Genomic DNA, 19,929 nt, shown 5'->3' with positions numbered 1-19,929 from the left:
TGAATCCCTGCTTTCAATTCTTTTGGGTGTATACCTTAGAAGTAGAATTGTTGACTCCTATAATAATTTTATTATTATTATTGTTGTTAAATTTATAGTTTGCCCATAACTATTTTCTGTAGCAGTTGCACCATTTTACATTCCCACCAGCAGTCCCCAGGGGTTAGGTTAACTTTGTCGTTTTGTTGTTTTTTAAAGGTTAACTCTTTAGTATCTGAAAACTAAATAATCTAAGTAAGCAGACACACCTCCATAACAGCTAATTGATGCAGGTATTTGCAAAGTCATTGTGCATTCAACCACATCAGTATAGGGGGAAAAAAATGAGGGGTTTGGTAGGAGAAAGAAAAGGCTTTTATTGAGTGCTTGTCAGGTGCCATGGTGTTAGCTTAATATTTTTCCATTAAAACTTGGAGAATTGTTTATCTTTTACAGAATTGCAAAGCTAATGTGTGAAGAATTTGGATCAACCCTATCTCTGCCAAGATCTGAGCCTAGTTTTTTACACAGTGCTTCAGTTAACTTGACTTTTTTCCTTTTAGATTGTGATAACAGGAAGAGAGTAAAGATGAACTTTATTTTTACAAATTATTTTTCCCCTAACTTTTTATTATGAAAAAATTTAGAATTCAGAGAACTTGAAAGAACAACATGATGATCTTGTGTAGATTTTCCTTACTGCATTCCTTCTATTTTAATATTTTATCATATATTTTCACTGAATCATTTGAAACTGAATTGTAGACATCATGACACTTCGTTCTTAAATATTTCAGCCATCATGTCCTACAATTAACTACATAACCATAATAATAGAACACTTAAGAAACTTAATATAGCCAGTCCATACAAATTCTTCCAGTTTCCCTCAAACCCCTCATTGTACTGAAACAACATTTTCTGTTTTTCTTTTTTTTTAATCTAAAATTATTCTGGTTACTTTTTCAATATGATAAGTTGACTTTTTGAAAATACCAGTTTAAGATATTTGTTATCTTATAGATTTTTATATTTTTATGATTTTTAAACAGTTTGCTTTATTGTGGTAGTATTGAATTTGTTTCTTTGTATTTCTTATACACTGAAAGGTTTAAAGGCATGATTGATTTCAGATTAAATAGATTGAGTAAGAATATTTTACAGATGTGCTTCATATTATAGCCCATCAGGAGGCCTGCAATATTCAGATTTTGCTATAAGTAATCATGTTACATTTGATCACTTGGTTGAGATGACCAGTGTCACAATTTTAATAGTTTATTTTTCACCTTGTATTTAGTTTATAATCTGTGGGGTGAAACTTTGTGAATATCTAATTTGCCAATTGTCTTTTACCTAATGACTTCAGCATTACTTCATGATCCCTGCTTGAATTAGCCATTTCAGTTCAGTCGCTCAGTCGTGTCCGGCTCTTTGCGACCCCATGAATCACAGCACGCCAGGCTTCCTTGTCCATCACCAACTTACAGAATTTACCCAAACTCATGTCCATTGAGTCGGTGGTGCATTCTAGCCATCTCATCCTCTGTCGTTCCCTACTCCTCTTGCCCTCAATCTTTCACAGCATCAGGGTCTTTTCAAATGAGTCAGCTCTTCTCATGAGATGGCTAAAATATTGGAGTTTCAGCTTCAATGTCAGTCCTTCCAGTGAACATTCAGGACCGATCTCCTTTAGGATGGACTGGTTGGATCTCCTTGCAGTCCAAGGGACTCTCAAGAGTTTTTTCCAACACCACAGTTCAAAACATCAATTCTTCAGCACCCAGCTTTCTTCACATTCCAACTCTTACATCCATACATGACTACTGGAAAAACCATAGCCTTGACTAGACGGACTTTTGTTGACAAAGTAATGTCTCTGCTTTTTAATATGCTGTCTAGGTTGGTCATAACTTTCCTTCTAAGGAGTAAGCGTCTTTTAAATTTCATGGCTGCAATCACCGTCTGCAGTGATTTTGGAGCCCCCCCCCCAAAAGTCTGACACTGTTTCCACTGTTTCCCCATCTATTTGCCATGAAGGGATGGGACTGGATGCCATGATCTTAGTTTTCTGAATGTTGAGCTTTAAGCCAACTTTTTCACTCTTCTCTTTCACTTTCATCAAGAGGCTCTGTAGCTCTTCACTTTCTACCATAAGGGTGGTGTCATCTGCATATCTGAGGTTATTGATATTTCTCCCGGCAATCTTGATTCCAGCTTGTGCTTCCACCAGCCCAGCGTTTCTCATGATGTACTCTGCATATAAGTTAAATAAGCAGGCTGACAATACACAGCCTTGACGTATTCCTTTTCCTATTTGAAACCAGTATGTTGTTCCATGTCCAATTCTAACTCTTGCTTCCTGACCTGCATACAGGTTTCTCAAGAGGCGAGTCAGGTGGTCTGGTATTCCCATCTCTTGAATTTTCCACAGTTTATTTTGAACCACGCAGTCAAAGGCTTTGGCATAGTCAATAAAGCAGAAATAGATGTTTTTCTGGAACTCTCTTGCTTTTTCGATGATCCAGTGGATGTTGGCAATTTGATCTCTGGTTCCTCTGCCTTTTCTAAAACCAGCTTGAACATCTGGAAGTTCACTGTATTGCTGAAGTCTGGCTTGGAGGATTTTGAGCATTACTTTACTACTGTGTGAGATGAGTGCAATTGTGCGGTAGTTTGAACATTCTTTGGCATTGCCTTTCTTTGAGATTGGAATGAAAACTGACCTTTTCCAGTCCTGTGGCCACTGCTGAGTTTTCCAAATGTGGTACCATATTGAGTGCAGCACTTTCACAGCATCATTGTAGGGTTTGAAATAGCTCAACTGGAATTCCATCACCTCCACTAGCTTTGTTGGTAGTGATGCTTCCTAAGGCCCAGTTGACTTCACATTCCAGGATGTCTGGCTCTAGGTGAGTGGTCACACCATTGTGAATATCTGGGTCCTGAAGATCTTTTTTGTACAGTTCTTGTGTGTATTCTTGCCACCTCTTCTTTTTTTTTTTTATCTTAAAAAAAAAAAAAAAAGCAAACCCTTGTGTGGAGGCTGACTTTCAGTAGATCGCAGCGAGGGAGCTGCTCTGCTACGTAGGAAACCCCGACCCAAAAGCAGGTCGTCTACGAATGGTTTAGCACCGAGTTCCCCACGAACGTGCGCTGCGTGACGGGCGAGGGGGCGGCCGCCTTTCCGGCCGCGCCCCGTGTCTCGGGACGAAGGGTCTCCGCCCCGGACCCGGTCCTGACGCGCGGCGCCGCGCCCCGAGGGACGCGGGCGACGGCCCGCCGGCGGGGACTCTTGCCACCTCTTCTTAATACCTTCTGCTCCTGTGAAGTTCATACCATTCTGTCCTTTATTGAGCCCATCTTTGCATGAAATGTTCCCTTGGTATCTCTAATTTTCTTGAGGAAATCTCTAGTGTTTCCCATTCTATTATTTTCCTCTATTTCTTAGCCATTTCACTGGAGGTTAAAATGATGCCAAACTATTTCTAAATAAAAAATAAATTAGTTTTGGGGGTGGAAAATTCAGAGTAAATCGCTGCTCTTATATTTAGGTTAAAATTTGGCTGTCTGTTTTTACTTTGGGCACTTTGTGTGCCAAGGTAAATACTATAAATTCGTTGATATGAATAGAATCTTATGGTAAATACCTTTCTTGAATTCTTAATTCATAATAATTTAAATTTTGTAAAGCTGCGTTTCAGAATGCTTTTATTTAAAGATTGATTGTTATAGTCTGGTTACTGTAACTGGTAATCTATTATAGTATTGGTAAATGGACCAAAAATAAAAAGCCCTATTTACTTTTTAAAATTATTTTTTAAATTATGAAAGTTTGATAACACATTTACAGGAAACTTGGAACATACAGAACAAAGTTACATATAGTTCCAATATATATTACGATGTTTTTAAGTAGACAAATTAAGATTTTTAGTCGGAGTTTCAATATCAGACGCTCAAAAAGTAATAGAGTGAATAGAAAGGTAGAAGGATATAGTAAACCTGAAAAGCACCAGGAACCAATTCAACATAATTAAGATTTATATAATTTTCACACAACAGCAGGATGCAAATTCTATTCAAGTTGCGATAGACTGTAAACCAGGAGACACTGGAACATATCCAGGGACATAAAACAAGGTGCAAAAATGTCATGGTCTAAAGATATTGAAATCATACAGAGTCTGCCTCTTGTATCACTGTGGAATTATGTTAGAAATCAGTATCAAAAGATACTTGAAAATAACCCACATTTTTTAAGGTGCAATGTGACATTTACCAAGAGAGATCTTTGACTTAGCTATTGAAAAAACCTCAATAAAGTTAAAAGACCAAAAAGCACAGAGGGTGATTATAAAAAAGAAAGCATGTAAATATGAAATTAACATCAAAGATGTTTAAAAAACCGCATGTGTTTGGAAATTAAATGTCCACCTTTAAATGATGTCTGTGTCCTAGAAGCCATAACAAAGAAAATCAGAGAATATCTGTAACAGGATAAAAATGAAAAGAGTTTTATCAGAATTTGTTGCATGCCACTGAAGCTGTTCAATGCAACTAAATAAGATGTGGAAACTTGGTTAAGTTATGAAAACAAAATAATGGACAGTAGCATCAAATGTTGTGAAATTTGAACAAAATCTGGAGTTTAGTTAATAATACTGTATACATGTTAATTTCCTATTTTCCAGATGCACGTTAGAGTTATCTTGGAATTTTCTGAAAAATAACAAATGCCCAGGTGGTGGTGGTGTTTTTTCCTCCAAAGCTCTAGATGTGATTTCTAGTGAACAACCATACTTAAAAGCAATTAGACTATATGATGAGCATAGTTTGTTTGCCTTTTTCTGTTTCATATTTAGTGCTTCCATTTCATTTATTTTATGTTTTCCAATTTCTCTTTTTTTTTGTTCTTTTCAAGCCTTTATCAAGTATAGTAGAAAAGCCCTCTTTTTTTAAACATAATAACTAACATTAATAGTGTTAAATATTATATATATTTCAAAATTATAATCTCTATTCCATTATGTCCTCTTTGGGCTAATATGAATTGAGTATATGCCTATATGAATCCCTATTTATTAATTTGATTATGTTAGTTGTTACACAACAGGTATTGTTTTAGCCATTTTATGATCTTTGCCTTGTATCTGATTAAAGAAAGTAAATAGTACTTTTTCATTAAAAATTAATTTTATCGGTCCTCTTTGCAGTGTCAATTTCAGTAGCTGCTCTTGCCAGCTTTTTTAAAGAACAGATAGATACACTTTACATGTTATTTAATTCAGAGCCACTTTGTCTGGTTTGACACGTGAAGCAATATTCTGGAAAGCACATGTCCTTGATTTATTTTCTGGCATAATTTGCTGATGAACTTTATATCTTAAGGGAATAAATAGCATTTTTCAGTTTTCTCTTTTGAGGATAATGAAAATGTCAGAATTAGTAAATTCTGTCTGCCTTTTTTGAGATGGGCTGCAAGCGGATGCAATGAGTACTTAGGTGCAATTTGAGCTAGAATATAAACTTCTTGAGGACAAGAAGTTCTTTAGAACTTCTTAAGAACAAGAGTTAACATTTATAGAACTATACTTAGCAACTTAGAACTATACTATACTTTATATAGATTTAATTTTTACATCTTTAGTTAGATAGTAACCTTTTGAAAGTGCTTTACGGAAGCTCAGAATAATTGAAGTAACTTGCTGAGGGATATAAAATAAAATAGGTCTTTAGATAGTTTGACTTAAAAGCTGTAGCTCTAAACTACTGTGTAAACTGTGTTAATGTTTTTAGTATCTCCTTCATCCAGAATTGTACTTTGCATTGTGAGATAGTTTGCCAGGTAAATGAACTGGGTTTGATGAAAAATTGGTTTTTAAGTAGGAGGATAGTATATTCTAAATGGTATTTTAGGGACATTAATTTGGTAGCATTGTATAGGATGAATCACCTGGGAAAATGAGTCAGGAATATTTGACACAATTGTAGTAGAGAATTGAAGTGACTTTAGTGGTAAAATGATTGGTACTCCTGGACATGAAAAGGGAAAAAAAAGTTTAAGAGGGAATGTATGATAGGACATCATGGTTTTCAAATAAATAGCAAGAAAGGAGGATTTATATATTATTTTATGGTTTCAGATGAAGGGAATGAGCATTAATTGAAAAATGTTGGGTACACCTGTAACAGAACTGGTTCAAAAAGATGGATGTAAGTTTGAGATTCAGGCAAGTACCCTGTTAGAGTTCTGTTATCAGATGCATCTCAAATTAGTAGTGAGTCCATGAATAAGGTTTAAAATTGTTGTTATGTGGACTGGAGATTCTGCCCAGTTAGCATGTATGTGCTTTTGTATATGTATATGGAGGGCTTTTTCTGTGAGGAGCAAATAATCTAAGATCATTAGATTTCAGGTAACCAGCTGTTCCGTTTTGAAAAGACCTCTGAAGACCCCAAGATTAGACATGGTCCCTTCACCTTTACTCCGTTCCTCAGTTTAACCATTTACATTCCATTTGTCCTTCCTCTTTTAGCCTCCCCTGCCATTTTCCTTATCTCTGCTGTAGCCGTTTTAACATTTGCTTTAGTTTTTACAGTTATTATTTTTACTTACTGTAAAGCCATTTTACAGTAATCTCTCTGGCTTTGTTAATGACCCTGTTAGTTTTCTAGTGCCTCTTGTTGGCACTCCTCAGGTTTTAGCTTAGTCCAGAGTTTCAGATCTGTGTATTCAGTTTTCTCCTTGACATACCCACTATTGGATGTTCCATAGAACTGTAAGAGTAATATGTTCACACCTCAGTTGTTTTCCTTACCCACATTTGTCTTTCTGTGTCTGCACCTTATCTTAGTGCTCAAGTTTGAAAACTTGATTCTATGCTTGTCCTTTATCAGACTTGAAAATAAGTCTTTTCGCTTCTAGCCGCTCTTTCACATATATCTATTTTACTCCTTCCTTTCTGTTAGTATTATTTGAAGGCTAATTAATCTCAAGCCTAATTAGCTCTAACCTAAATTATTGTATAACTCCATCCTCATTGGGTTCTCTACTTCATATCTATGATCTTTGAATTCATTCTTCATTCTACAGCCTAAGTGATAACTAGGGATCTAAATGCATGTTTGATCATGTTACTTTCTTGTTTATAAGATAATGTTAAAATTCTTTAAAATGTCTTCTAAGGTTCTGGATAATTTATGTTCTCGTTTAACTCTCTAGCTTCTGCTCTGTGCTCCTTACTGCCTAGAACTTTCTCCATCCATTATCCTTCCATCCCTAGTTCCACACTTCTACTCCACTGAACTTACTTATCTTTTCAGACTCAGCTTGAAAGAGATGCCTTTGCTACTCTAAACTACATTAGGTTTCCTTGCTGTCTCTTCTTATATCTCTTTGCATCCTGTCCTGAGTTTCTTCACTTCATTTTTTTTTTTCAAATTTTTATTGGAGTATAGTTGGCTTACAGTTTGGCGTTAGTTTCAGGTGTATAGAAAGTGAATCTGTTTTGCGTATATCCACTTTCTTAGATTTTTTTCCCATATAGACCATTAAGGGAAGTATTGAATGGAGTTCGCAGTGCTGTACAGTCCTCATTAATTATCTGTTTTACATATAGTAGTGTGTGTATGTTAGTCCGTTTTCCAATTTATCCCTCCCCCCACCCCACTTACCTCCTGATAACCATAAGTTTATTTTCTGTAATTGTATCTCTGTTTCTGTTTTGTAGGTAAGTTCATTTGCAGCCTTTAGATTCTACATTAAGCAATATCATATGATATTTGTTTTTCTCTGTCTGACTTCACTTACTGTGATAATCTCTAGATCTATCCATGATGCTGCAAATGGCATTCTTTCATTCTTTTTTAATGGATGAATAATATTCCATTGTATATATGTACCATGTCTTCTTTATCCATTCCTCTTTTGATGCACATTTAAATGTTGCTTCCATGTCCTGGGTACTGTGAACACTGGGGTGCTTGTATCTTTTCACATTTGCAAGTTACGGTTTTCTCCCCATATATGCCCAGGAGTGGGATTGCTGGAGCCTGTGGCAGCCCTGTTTTTAGCTTTTTGAGGAACCTCCATACAGTTCTCCGTACTGCTCGTATCCCTGTGCATTCCCACCAACAGGGTAGGAGGGCTCCCTTTTCTCCAGACCCTCTCCAGTGTTTATTGTCTTTAGATTTTTTGGTGATGGACATTCTGACCAATGTAAGGTAATATTAATACTTCATTGCAGTTTTGATTTGCATTTCTGTAATAGTGACGTTGAGCATCTTTTCATATGCTTTTTAATTATCTGTATGTCCTCTCTGGAGAAATGTCTGTTTAGATCTTTCATCCATTTTTTTGATTGGATTGTTTCTTTTTGTGATACTGAGCTGCCTCGGATGTTTGTGTATTTTGTAGATTAATTCCTTGTCAGTTACTTCATTTGCAAATATTCTTTTTCCCATTCTGAGGTTGCGTTTTCAGTTTCTTCACTTGTTTAATTGTCTTCTTCACTGGACTGTAAGCTCTCCGGAATCTGGGGCTGTGATTATCTTGTTTCAGGTCAGGCCTTCAACCTCTGGATACTCTGTAATTTGGGGAATGAATGAGTTGCACTATATTTCAGCGGGTTTTTGCCTGCTGAGAAGAGATGTCTGATTGTAGTTTAGGAGAGTTTTGGCAGGTTATTTCAAGTGTGAAGACAGCAGAAAAGTGATAAAGAGATGAGCAGCTGACGAGCCGCTCACCAGCAACGGGCAGGTTGTCAGATGAGCGCAAGAGGCGGGTGTTAGTGGCGTGAGGAATAGAAAGAAAATGAACTGAGTGGGTAATGCTGATTTAATGTTTGACTAATCTTGAATTATCACAATTACTGTATTATAATACAAAATTGTAATTAGAAAAGATACATGCACCCTTATGTTCATAGAAGCACTATTTCCAATAGCTAAGGATTGGAAACAACTTAAATGTCTGTCAGCAGGTGATTAGATAAAGAAGACATGGTATGTAACCACAGTGGAATATTACTCAGCCATTAAAAAGCATGAAATAATGCCATTTGCAGCAACATGAGTGGACCTAAAGATTATACTAAGTGAAGTAAGTCAGAAAGACAAATAGCATATGATATCACTTGTATGTGGAATCTAACACATGACACAAATGAATATCTGCAAAAGAGAAACAGACTTACAGACATAGAGAACAGACTTGTGGTTGCCTAGGGGAAGGGATGAGTTTGGGATTAGCAGAAACAAAGTGTTCTATATAGGATGGAAAAGCAAGGTCCTACTGTATAGCCCAGGGAACTATGTTCAGTATTCTGTGATTAAACCATAATGGGAAAGAATATGAAAATATGTATACATGTACACAAAGTGCAGCAACAACGGTTGTGAAATTAACACAACCTTGTAGAGCGACTCCACTTCAGTGAAGGAAAAGCTCCCTGTTGCACCTCAGTACTCTCCCACTTCTTCTAGCCTGGGACTGATCTGTTTTATGTTCCAATGGTTTTGCCTTTTCCAGAATGTCATTTAAATTGAACTATCTGATTTTTTCATATTTGGCTTTTTTCATTTAGTATATTGCTTTTGAGGTGTTTCATTAATCAGTTCAATCTTTTCTGTTTCTAGTAGTCCATTGAATGGATACACTGCACTTTGTTTTTCCATTTGCCAGTTAATGAACATTTGGATTGTTCCTGGTTTTTGATAATTATGAATAAGCCTGCTATAAACATTCACATACAAATCTTGGAATGGATATATGTTTTCATTTTTCTTCAGTAAATACCTAAGAAGTAGAATTTCTGGTTTGTATGGCTAAGTGCAGGCTTCCCAGGTGGTGCAGTGGTGAAGAATCCATTGACCACCTGTCAGTGCAGAGACACAAGAGGAGACACAAGCTGGATCCCCAGGTCAGGAAAATCTACTGGAGAAGGAAATGGCAACCCACTCCAGTATTCTTGCCTGGGAAATCCCATGGACAGAGGAGCCTGGTGGGCTATAGTCCGTGGGATCTCAGTCAGACATGACTGAGCATACCCACACACGGCTCGGTGTATGTTTTAACTTCATAAGGAACTGTCAGACTTTTGTAAAGTGGTTGTACCATTTTTCATTCCCACAGCCCTTTGATATTGTCAATTTACTAAATTTTAGTCATCCTAGTGGACGTGTAGTGGTATTTCATTGTGGTTTTAATTTACAATTCCTGATGAACATCTTTTCATGTGCTTATTTTCCATCCCTATCTCTTTTTTGGTGCACTGTCTGTTCAAATTGCCTGTTATTGGATATTCTCTTCTTATTGAATTGTGAAAGTTCTCTACATATTCTGTGAACAAGTTCCTTACGAGAGATGTATTTTTACAAATGTATTCTCCTGGAGATGTATTTTTACAAATATATTCTCCAGTTCTGTGGCTTTTCATTCTCTTAATATTGTCCTTTGCACTTTTTCACAGCAAAACATGGTAATTTTGATGAGGTTCACTTTATAATTTATTTCTTTTATGTTTTGTGCTTTTTGTGTCTTAACTAAGGGAGCTTTGCCTAACCCAAGGTCATCCAGGCTTTCTCTTGTTTTTTCTTTTAGATACTTTATAATTTCAGATTTTACATTTGGGTCTGTGATGCAATTGAAAAATTTTTGTATGTGAGGTTTGGATAAGGTTCCTTTACTCTTATTTTTCCTTTTTGATTAACTAGAGAATTATTTTGTTAAGAATCCTTCCTCCCACCCTAATCTCACAGAGATTTTAATCAAATATATTGATCAAATAAGGGCAAATTATAATTATTATAGAACTACTTTTATACTTAAAGCTACATGTGGGGACTTCCCTGGTGGTCCAGTGGCTGAGAGTCTGCGCTCCCAATGCAGGGGTCTCAGGTTCAATCCTTGCTCAGGGAACTAGATAGATCCCACATGCTGCTGCATGCTGTTGCAACTAAGACCCAGAGCAGCCAAATAATTTTTTTTTAAAGCTGTATGTGTATTTTTACCTATTATATTCTTTTCTGTCTCTGTAAAATTTATTGATAGTTAATACAGTCTGTGAATTTTCTTGTATTTTGCTTTATTTTGGGGAGTTTTTTTTCCAGATTATTACTGGTATATATAGAAAACTTGATTTTTCTACATGTACTTGATAACTGGGTATATAATTTTGTAGCAGTGAAAGGTTATCAACTATTTATAATTAGGAACAGATTGAATTACAGTAAGATTACTTTGTAATGTTCAGAATGATTTCTTTGTGGTCCATCAAGCATTGTGTTTGTCTTTAAAATCTGAGGTCTCTAGTAGCAGATTATAACTCTTCAGCTTAAACATTTTTAGTATTTATATGCTATGGCAGGTGTTAAGAAAAATGACTAAATCAGTAACACGTACTGTCTGCCTTCAAGTAGCTTAAACTCTCTATCAGGGTACTAGAAAAAGTAGAGTATTTAGTACAATAAGTTAAATACCACAAGACATATGAAAAGTAATGATGGTACCTAGTGGGAGTGGGGGCAGGTAGATATTAAGAAAGGGAAAGAAGATGCAGGAGGGAGGGAGGGATGTTTGAGAGAAACTTGGAAAGACAAAGTGGTAGGATTTCAGTAAAGAGAGAAGAAGCTCTAGGTAGAGCATTATATGAAGCATAATGTTCATGGAGCTCTGTAGGAAAACTGAACTGTGCAGGGTCACGGATACTGAAGCCGGAGATAATCTCCAGATGTTTGATTCTCTTTATAGCTTTGACATTGTATACTGCTAAGCATCCTTATATTCTAGCCCTTCATCTTAGATTTTAAAATATCAGTGTGTTTTTATGATACTCTGCTTTAGCATTTCTGTGAAGTCAGTGCATGTCTTGTATATACATAACTTACCCCAACTTTTTTGACCATAAGATTTTGTGAAGGCTGCAGTAGCTATTGCCGTGTAACAAACCTAAAACTTGGAGGCTTAGAAGAACAATTGTTTTAGTGTGTCTAATGATGTTGTGGGTCAGGAATTCAGCAGGATTGGCTAATTTTGTTACCTTCAGGGCTGACTGGGGTTGTTTGAGTGTGTGAGTGAGTGAAGTCGCTCAGTCGTGTCTGACTCTTTGCGACCCTATGTACTGTAGCCTATCAGGCTCCTCCGTCCATGGGGTTCTCCAGGCAAGAATACTGGAGTGGGGTTGTTAGTGGTGTTTATTTGGTAGCTAGTCATCTGGTGAGTCCAAGATGATTTACTAATGTACTCATTGCCTTGTGAGAGATAATGAGATGCTGAGCTGGGCCCCCTCTCTCTTGTCCTCTCAGAGCCATTTTACATGATCTTCTCCGCATCACGATAGTAGGATTTTTACATGGCAGAAAGAGACCAAGACACCTGGGTAGAAACAGCAAGCTTTTCTAACATAGCTTTGGAAGTCTGAAACAGTTCCTCCCTGTGTACTTATTAGGACCTTAATAGATAAATTTGTTTTGTAAAATTTTATTTAGAGGATATCCTACATTGAACTGAAATACATAAATTACCTATAGGAGGGTATTTAGTGGTATTAGCTAAATATATAACTTTGAAAATTTAGAACATTAATTGGTTGGTTGTATGAAAAAATATAATTAGTATATAATAAGAGCAGTTATTCCCACATGATATTACATTAACCAGAAAGAACTATATGATTTACTGTTTGCATTATAGAGTATAATTTTTATTAAATGATTGTATAATGTTGACTTAAGAGGTCTTGAATGTCCCAGGTTCTGTGTGTCACATTTTATATGACAGCTATAGTATAAGATTCAGTGACTAGAGTGATTTAATTCTGTCACCTAGGTACCAATTATAATATCTCACTACTTCATATCTTTGTTTTACAATATATTGGAAAAAAGAAGAAGTAACTGTACTTCTGCTTTAGAAGCAAATTTTTCTTGCTAGCTCATTGAAGAAACCTTGACCTGAATTTTTTTTTTTTTTTAATGGAAGAAAAGGGAGCCCAAATTTCTTTTCCATGGTATGCCTGGCTTGACTTTCATGTAGGTATATAAATATTTATTTGTCTTTCCTGTTACTTTTCTTTTGGTGTTCTTGGGACTACTATTGCTATACTGATTTGTCATTCTGTATGTGCTACTGGCTTCCCAGGTAGCACTAGTGGTAAAGGACTTGCCTGCCAGTGCAGGAGACAGAAGAGAGACGAGTTTGATCCCTCGGTTGGGAAGATCCCCTAGAGGAAGGCATGGCAACCACTCCAGTATTCTGGAGAATACCAGAATTCTCCGGTGCCTGGAGAATCCCATGGAGGAGGAGCCTGGTGGGCTATAATCCTAGGGTCGCAAAGAGTCGGACACAACTGAAGCGACTTACACACACACACACACACACACACACACACACACACACACACACACACACACACACACACACACACACACACACACGGTGGGCTATAATCCTAGGGTCGCAAAGAGTCGGACACAACTGAAGCGACTTAACACACACACACACACACACACACACACACACACACACACACACACACACACACACACACACACACACACACACACACACACGCATGTTACTAGATGCTTCCCTGATAAAATCCCACTATTTGCCTTTAATAATAATAGCAAAATTTATCAAGTGCCTTTAATATACTGGGCATAGTGTTGGAAATAAGCACATGTTGCCTTTAATTCTTCTAAAAGCAATCTAAAAGATAGGTGCTGTTGCCTTCGACAGATGAGAATGCTGTGGCACAACACAATTCCGTAGTTTGTTTTATATGCGTTGGTCAGTTGGTGGCAGAGCTGGAATTTGAACTTAATATGTCTAACGGCAAAGCCTGAGCTGTTTCGACGGTACAGTAGACCACTCTATTTGAGGTTTCATTTTCTGCAGTTTCAGCTACTTGTGGTCAACCACCATCTGAAAATATTAAATGGAAAATTCCAGAAGTAAACAATTGATAAGTTTTAAATTGTGTACTGTTCTGAGTAGTGTGATGAAATCTTGCAACATCCTTCTCCATCCCTCCCAGGTGGGGAATCATGCTTTTGTCCAGCATATCCACACACCACACACACTACCCACCTGTCAGTCACTTAGCAGCCATCTCATTTGTCAGATCTACTGTCCTGGTTTCACAGTACTTGTATTCAAGTAGCCCTTAACTTTACTTAACAGTGGCCCCGAAGTATAAGAGTTGTGATGCTGGCAATTCACATGCTCTCTTGCTGTGCCTAATTTATATATTAAACTTTATTGTAGATACGTATGTACACATAGGAAAAACATTGTATATGTAGAGTTCAGTACGATTTGTGGTTTCAGATATCCAACTGGTTTTGTACCATAGCCCCCAGGATATGGGGAGACTACTGTATGACAATCTATTTAAAGTTTCTTAATCCCCTCCTGAAGGAGACGTAAGAATTGTAGTTTGAACTTCCTCTTAATATCTTCATGTAGAAACATTTTTTGCATTACTGTGTAAAACATAGGAAGTTGTTACTGTATAAGTATTGTACTAAATATTTCCCCTTTATAGGGGAAAAAAAAACATAGAATTAAGGAATACTAGAAAAGGAGGAGTCTTCAGAGATCAGTTTTTATTGACCCTGATTATGTAAGAAGCAGCAGAAGCTCCACAACTCTCCCTCAATTCAGCAGTTCACAAGCCCCTGCGTTCTTAGTTGACTGGGTCTGCGTGTTTCTTTCAAATCTCAGGATTTTTAATGTATCAGTTTTTACAGTTACACCCACAAGAACAATTCACCCTGATTTCAGGAATTTCCCTCCATGTGGACGGGTAAACAACTCTAGGGGAGTCAGGTGTTTAAATACCATTTGCCTCATGTCTGTCAGATCTCAGTCATCCTTTAATCAGGAAGGAAAAGTTTTCTTCTTTTCCTTCCAAGTTTCTGAAGCCTATTTATACATTTCTTCCCTTGTCATACAACTCTATCTACTGGGGAAGACTTGATGCAGAACTAGAACTAGTGCTTTTATATGTGCCCGCTATAAGTTGGAAACTATCCCTTAAGTACCAAAAAAAAAATTTGTGGTAAATAATTCTGTTTGTATTTATTGCTTTTTATAAAATAATTTATGTATGTTCTTATATTACATCGTTGTTTTTCTAATTTGTCCTCTACTTCTCTCTTGTGTGGATTCAACAAGCATTTACTGCCTGCTGTACCCTTGGCCCAGTGGGGGAGAATGCAAAGAGGAAAACTGTTTATATTTCTTGTTTTTATTAGAGTATTTATAGTTTAATTGGAGAGATAATTAGCTGTAATGAAATGACACTCTGCATTTGTTATTCATCTTGTTTGTTTCTTTTTCTGCATATTGACCTTTTTTTTTTTTTTGTCTTCTGTGACTGCTGATCCTTTAGATGCTTATCACTAGTAATTTGTTTCTATTTACTTGAACCGTTTTTTTCTTTTGCCCGCTGGAAACTTCATTCATATTGAACGTTGTTTGTATGCAAAACATTTCTAGGTTCTATAGAAGATATCAAAGATGAGTAACGTGATAACTACAAAAAAGTTTATAATCCAGTAGGGCAGATGGAGTAGCTACATAATCAGAATTTGAATCATAAGACAGAGAGGCAGTGATAGTTTTTATTAATAGTTGTAGGGATGTAGGAGGGCTTAATGAAAGAAGCTGAATTTCATCTAGATCTTACAGGACATACAGGATTTTAAGGCAGAGATGGAGTGGGCGAAGACATTCCAGCTAAATGGTATTAGCAAAAATATTGGAGTGAGACATTTGAATAATGAGTCAGAAATTCTGGAATCTTACATATATACGCATGTAGTTGAGTAGTAGAATAAGTTATTAAAAGATAAAATGAGCTTTGACTGAGGTTCTGGAATGCCATAGATTGGAAATTTTCTTTTTTTGGTAGGATTTGTTTGTTTAAAGCAGAAGAGAGTGACATGAAAAACTGTCATTTCAAAGAATATTTGGTCACTGTGTGTTCAGTGGATTGGTGGAGTGGAGAGAAACTCGAGGTAGGAAGGTCACTTTTTTCAGAAGGTAATGAATCAGTGTTTGTGGTAGCTATGGAAAGGGAAGAAAGATAGACATGTTTTAATAGAAAAATAGACTGAACTGAGCAGGTGACTTAATGTTAAGGGGAAATGGAAGAAGGACACATAATAAAGGTTTCTGAGAATTTTTTGAATTTGAATGTTGGAGGATGTTGTGCCATTAGTATAAAGAGAGAATTAAAAGGAGAGGTTAAGCTTTACTTATATGAGAAAGATGATAATTTTGTTGTTAAGTATTTCTTATAGAGATGAAGGCGCGAGGGGCTTGGTAGAAGAGTTGGATTGAGAGATTATTTGGGGTTTCATTCACCTAAAGTTATAGTTTAAATTATAGGATTGCATTTTAGAGGAAACACAAAAGAGAAAGCATGCCTAGAATAGACAGACCCTAGGGGAGTGTGCAGATTTGGAATGATGAATTGTGAATTAGTGAGTCGTCAGATAGGCTAGTTCAATTTCACTGAAACTTCAGTACAGTTTTTGATGAGGAGGTTAATAATGTCTGTTGCAGTAAGCACTAAGGGAAAAGGGCTGAGAAGACATTGGATTCTGTGGTCTTGATTGACTTTGTTGGGGAGGGAGTGTGATAAATGTCCTCTTTCCCCATCCCACTGTATGTACAGTATTTTCTCTTTATTGTACCCTTTTATCTTTTTCTTTCCATTTATGTTCTTACAATTTTTGTAATTTACTTTCCCTTTTGCTTCCCCACTTCAATTCTGTATCATTTTTCTTCTGCTTCCTGCTTCTCAGATCTTATTTCCAGCTATGCTTATTCCTGGGTGGGAAATGGTCACAGGGGAGGAGATGACAGTTATTGCCCAGACCAGTCAATCTCATGGACTGCATTATTGCGCTGTGAATCACGCCACGTATGAAAAACAAGTAAAACATTACATGAAGCTTGTTTGAGGTTTGTGCTACAAGAATGTAATGTGGCTGATAGCTTTAGCATGAATTTCTCCCAGCATTTCTTAAGAACTGCTCTGGTGGATTTTGATGACTTTTCTATTAAAAAAAAAAAACAAAAAAAACCAATGAGCCTATATGAAGATCCTTCTTTATACCAAAAACCGTGTCTTAATGAGTCATAATGAATGGCATTTCTTTTTGTTAAAACCTTACATTTAACAAATTATGTATATATGTTTACATATTCAGAATATATATATATGTAAATATATAAAAATATAATTGTATTGTGTTTTCACCTTTCTTTTGTTCTCTTTTTGAAGTATAATGTAATCTTGAGGTAATGTGTGTAAAGTAAGACAGAAATACATTTGAATAGTTACAATGAAGGGAGGACTTTGAAAAAAGTAAGATTATTTGTATGTATGTTTATTACTTCATCACATATTAATTCATTGTTTTATTTTGAAGTGTCCTTTTCTCTTTTCTCTTTCCTTCTAACATGCCAGAAGTGATTCTAAATTTTTCTTAAGAAATAATTTGTTTGAAAATAATTATCAAAAAAAAAAAGAAAATAATTATCAGTTCTTCCTTCAGGGAGACATGGTTTAGGCTTAAGAGCTTACACATGTCATGCATAGATATGAATCTGTTTCTGTTGCAGGAATGTTAAATACTTGAGACATGCTTGAGATAAAACCAGGAGTGCCCTTGTTCCTCAGTTGTATGTGTCTGTCCTTCCAGACCTTTCTCTTGCATTTACAGGTATACATTTTTACATACATACACACTCACAGAAAAGAATATGTAGTTTATTTTTAAAAGCCTGAACATCCTATCTACACTTTTCTGTAACTTGCACTTTTTTTTTTTCTTACAAACAATGTATATTTACGTATCCCACCAGGCTCGTCTGTCCATGGGACTTGCCAGGCAAGAATACTGGAGTGGGTTGCCATTCCCTTTCCCAGTGTAACTTGCACTTTTTAACCTAACAGTGTGTCTTCGAGCTCTGTCCATTACATAGTGTTAAGTTTATGTACACAACTTTGTGTGACTGTGTGTTTTTCTTTTAATTAACTAGGTTTTGTTCTTATATACTTATATGAAGTCTAAATTTCAATAAGCTTTTAGTTTTAGAGCAGTATTAGATGTACAGGCATGTTGGGGACTTCGTATAGAGTTCCCATATGTGCTGTATCACTTTCTTATATTATTAAAATCTTAAACTTGTATAGTATATTTGTCTTAATTAACGAAACATTATCAATACATTAAAGTCCATATTTTATTCAGATTTCCTTAGTTTTTTTTTTAAAATATTTGTTTATTTGGCTGCATCTGGTGTTAGTTGTGGCACACAGAATCTTCGCTGCAATGTGTGGAATCCAGTTCCTTGACCAGGAATCAAACCTGGGCCCCCTGCATTGGAAGTGCAGAATCTTAACCACTGGACTACCAGGGAAATCCCAGATTTCCTTATTTTTTACCTAACTTCCTTTTTCTGTTCAAGGATCCTATTTAGGATACTACATTTTAAAAATTAATTAATAATTGCTATCTAGAGATCTTTATTTTTAAAATTTTACTCTTTTTTTTTTTTTGCTTATACATATACCTTTTTTTCCCCCCAGAATTCTTTTCCCATATAATTTATTGAGCAGGGTTTTCTGTGCTACACAGCAGGTCCTTTTTGATTATTTATTTTAAATATAGCAGTGTGTTCATGTCAGTCCTAAACTCCCAATCTAATCCTCTCTCCCACTCTCCCCCACACCATAACCATAAATTCCTTCTCTAAGTCTGTGTCTGTTTCTGTTTTGTAAATAAGTTTTTTTGTTTCGTTTTGTTTTTTGGATCCTCATATAAACAGTATCATGACATTTGTCTTTGACTTACTTCATGTAATAATCTCCAGATTCATCCATGTTGCTTCAGGTGGCATCACTTCATCTCTTTTGGCCAGTATTCTCTCTCTCTACGTCTATCTCCTCTTTCAGATTTCCTTCCCGTTCAGGTCGTCACAGAGCACTGAGCAGAGTTCCTGGGCCGTATGGTAGGTTCTCATTAGTTACCTCCTTCATACGTAATAGCAATGTGTATCTGTGTGAACTCTGCTGTCCTCACTCATCCAGCCCCACTCCTGCGCTTTGGTATTCATGCATCTGTGTCTGTTTCTGGTTTTCCTTAGATTCCACATATTTAAGTTAATATATGATACTTGTTTTTCTCTTTCTGATTTCTGATTTCACTGTGTGAAATTCTCTAGGTCCATCCAAGTCTCTGCAAATGGCAGTTTCATCCCTTTTATGGCTGATATTCCATTGTATATCTGTACCACATCTTCTTTATCCATTCCTCTGTTGATGGATATTTAGGTTGCTTCCATGTCTTGTCTATGGTAAACAGCACTGCAGTGAACATTGGAGTGCTTGAAGATACCACATTATATTTAGTTGTCATGGCTATTTAGGTTCCTCTTGGCTATGATAGTTTCTTAGACTTTTATTGCTTTTGATGACCTTGACAGTTTGAGGAATATTGGTTAGGTATTTTGTAAAATGTCCCTCAGTTGGGATTTGTCTGATGTCTTCCTCATAGTTTGACGAAGGTAATTGCCTGACTCATTGGAAAAGACCCCATGAACCACAGCACGCCAGGCCTCCCTGTCCATCACCAACTCCCGGAGTCCATCCAAACCTATGTCCATTGAGTCGGTGATGCCATCCAACCGACTCATCCTCTGTCGTCCCCTTCTCCTCCTGCCCCCAATCTTTCCCAGCATCAAGAGTCTTTTCAAATGAGTCAGCTCTCCGCATCAGGTGGCCAAAGTATTGGAGTTTCAGCTTCAACATCATTCCCTCCAGTGAACACCCAGGACTGATCTCCTTTAGGATGGACTGGTTGGATCTCCTTGCAGTCCAAGGGACTCTCAAGAGTCTTCTCCAACACCACAGTTCAAAAGCATCAATT

At 36.5% G+C, this 19,929-nt stretch overlaps 1 protein-coding gene and 1 non-coding gene across 2 annotated transcripts in view; one reads left to right on the top strand and one right to left on the bottom strand.

Annotated features, from left to right (window-relative positions):
• RSBN1L (round spermatid basic protein 1 like) overlaps positions 1-19,929 on the top strand; it is a 79,741-nt gene that overhangs the window by 8,163 nt on the left and 51,649 nt on the right. The gene's annotated exons all lie outside the window — the stretch shown is intronic.
• TRNAG-UCC lies at positions 18,349-18,421 on the bottom strand. The gene has a single exon. It is a non-coding gene; the product is annotated as a tRNA-Gly (tRNA).

The sequence above is a fragment of the Cervus elaphus genome, chromosome 18, assembly GCF_910594005.1.
Source record: "Cervus elaphus chromosome 18, mCerEla1.1, whole genome shotgun sequence".
NCBI classification, from domain to species: Eukaryota; Metazoa; Chordata; class Mammalia; order Artiodactyla; family Cervidae; genus Cervus; species Cervus elaphus.
This window is presented reverse-complemented; position numbering and strand designations above follow the sequence as displayed.